This window comes from Ictidomys tridecemlineatus, chromosome 6, assembly GCF_052094955.1.
Source record: "Ictidomys tridecemlineatus isolate mIctTri1 chromosome 6, mIctTri1.hap1, whole genome shotgun sequence".
Classification (NCBI taxonomy): Eukaryota; Metazoa; Chordata; class Mammalia; order Rodentia; family Sciuridae; genus Ictidomys; species Ictidomys tridecemlineatus.
Genome location: NC_135482.1, coordinates 36,976,937 through 36,979,847, shown reverse-complemented (window position 1 = coordinate 36,979,847; position 2,911 = coordinate 36,976,937). Strand labels below are relative to the sequence as shown.

General features: G+C 32.8%; 1 pseudogene; it reads left to right on the top strand.

Annotated features, from left to right (window-relative positions):
* Positions 1–1,240: 1,240 nt before the first annotated feature.
* On the top strand, positions 1,241–2,629 carry LOC120888553 (A-kinase anchor protein 7 pseudogene; annotated as a pseudogene).
* The last annotated feature ends 282 nt before the right edge of the window (positions 2,630–2,911 follow it).

Here is a 2,911-nt window from a genome sequence, read left to right as displayed (position 1 = left end):
AGGTAAATCTACAATAATATCTGTGGAGAATTCAACACCTTTCTCTTAATAGAGGCTAGAACAACTAGATAGGAAATTAGTAAAGATACAGAACTCAATAGCATTATCAACCAACAACACTCTATACCTGACAACAATAAAATACTCATTCAGATTTCCATAGAATTTCATATATCAAAATAGATTATACCAAGACATATGATATCCTAGGCCTTAAAACAAACATCACCAAATTTAAAAGAATTAAAATTATATGGAGTATGTTCTCTGACTACTGTGGATTCAATAATAGAAAGATAACAGGAAAATCTCAAAACACATGGATATTAAACAATATTTTTCTAAGTAAACAATGCGTAAGTGAGGAAATATCAAGGGAAACAAAAATTACATTAAACTAAATGACAATGAAGAGAAAACATATCAAAATTTACAGGACACAGCTAAAACAGTGTTGACAAGAAATTTAAGCATTAAAAGCATACATTATAAAAGACAAAAATGTCTAAAATCTTCTACCTGAAGACCCCCCCCCCAAAAAAAAGACCAAAGCAAACAGGAGTAAGGAAATAATAAAGAGAAAAAAGCAGAAATCAACAAAATTGGAGGCAGAAAAACAATAAAGTCAGTGAAATCAAAAGCAAAAAAAAAAAAAAAAATAGCAAAAAAGTCAGTGAAACAGCATTGTTTTCTTAAAAGTATCATCCAGGAGCTGGGGTTGTGGTTCAGTGGTAGAGTGCTCATCTTGCATAGGTGAGGCACTGGGTTTGATCCTCAGCACCACATAAAATAAATGAATAAATAAAATAAAGATATCGTGTCCATCTGCAACTGAAAAAAATTTTTTTTAAAAAGATCAATCAATCTTTTAGGTGGAATGAAAAAGAGAAGACATAAACGATAAATTTGTTGAAATGTTAATTACTATCATGAATGAAACAGGGATATCATATAGACCTGGTAGACATAAAAAAAACAAAGAATTAAGAACTATACCTTCATCAATTAGAATTCTTTGAAAAACTTACCTAATATGAGAGATGATTTGAGTAGACTATAACTGTTAAGGAAATAGAATTTATTTTTAAAACTTCTCCAAAAGAAATATCTAGGCCTTATATGTTTTCACTGAAGAATATTTTGTTTACAGGCTTTTTGAGGAAATTCAGAAGGTTGGAGCCAAATACTTGTCCCCCTCTGAACAGAAAAAAGAGGTACATATAGATAAAATTATGGAAAAATGGATTCACAATCAATGATGATTTTAGAAGTTATTCTAATGGTAAGTCAGTAGTTTCTGCACCAAAAAGGGGGAATTACCTTCAGGATTACAGGGAATTTTTTATTAAAAAACAGAGGTGAATGCTAAAGCACCACACAAAGAAAAAAAAATACATAATTTTCTTTTTTTTTTTTCCCCAGGACTGAATATTGAACCCAAAGCCTTCTATGTGCTGGACAGGTTCTCTACCACTAAGCTACCTTCCCAGCCCAGTTTTCCTTTTTATTTTAAAAAATTTTTAGCATTTTTTAAATTATAAGGAAATGTCTTACAGGTAAATAACAATAAATATGGGGCTGGGGTTGTGACTCAGTGGTAAAGTGCTTGACTGGCACTTGTGAGGGACTGGGTTCCATCCTCAGCACCCTATAAAAATAAATAAATAAAACAAAGGTATTGTATCCATCTATAACCAAAATAATAATAACAATAACAACAACAATAAACATATATAAAAAGTTAAAGCACAATAATACTAAAAGCTTCTGGTTAGCTGACCATATGGAGGTTCCTAGAGGTTGACATGCTAAGAGAGGGCATGAAAGATCTGCACCTTTTTTCCTATATGTTAACCTGTGCTTCTCTTCCTTCATCTGTATCCTTTGTAGTTGATTGGTAAATGAGTAGTGGGTTCCAGTAAGCATGGGTACGTGTTAGCAGACAGGAGAATGAAAAGAGGAATGTGTAGCCAAAATTGTATAGTTTTTGGTAGACATAACAGATATTAGAGATGATTGTGTGATGTATCTCAAATAAATTCTTATTTACTAATAAGAAGTGATCAGATAAAGAAGAGGATGGTTTGGATAGTGAGGTCCTGGGTTCCATCCCGGGCACTATAAAAAAAGAGGAGGAAAAGGCAAAAAGATTACCAACTCATCTATTTCCTATCCATTCCAGTAATCAACAAACAAATTGCAAGAAGAATTAAAGTTCTGTAAAATGCAATAGTGTAAGATAATCAACTTACTGAATTGATTATCAACTTTGGGTGCTTCTACCAATAGTGTAAGTATTAAATGAAGAAGTAAACATCGATACAGATGCTCTTTTAGAATCCTTCAAGTAAAACATTTGACTTCACTCTTTTGAGAGATTAGCACTTTTGGAAATCAGGTTGAGTTGTGAAACCAGCAGAAGGAGATCACATAAATCCACTTTTGGAGATAGCAGAGATTGCAAAAAGAGCATTTCAAGATATATGCAACTTGGCCTGAGAAAGAAGTGTTAGGTCTCACTTGTCCTTTATGAAATTGTCAAAAACACCACTGTTCCATAAAAATGGAGTGAAAAAAATAGACACTTGAACTGTTTGAAAAATGTATTAGTTACATATTTGGGAAATAAAGTTCTGCTCCATATTGAAGGGGAAAAAAAACAAAGTAAGGGTTATTATCATGGTTAATCTTCAATTGCCAAGAAAACTATTAGAGCTTTCTTTGCTTTCTGCTGCCATGTCCTGAGCTGCTTTCCTCCACCACACCCTTCCATCTTGATATTCTGCCTCATTTTGGGCCCAGAGCAATGAAGATGGACATCTATGGACAGAGACCTCTGAAGGAGTAAGGCCCATATAAACTTATCATCCTCAAATAAATAAAAAAAAGAAAGAAAGAAACCTATTGGAAT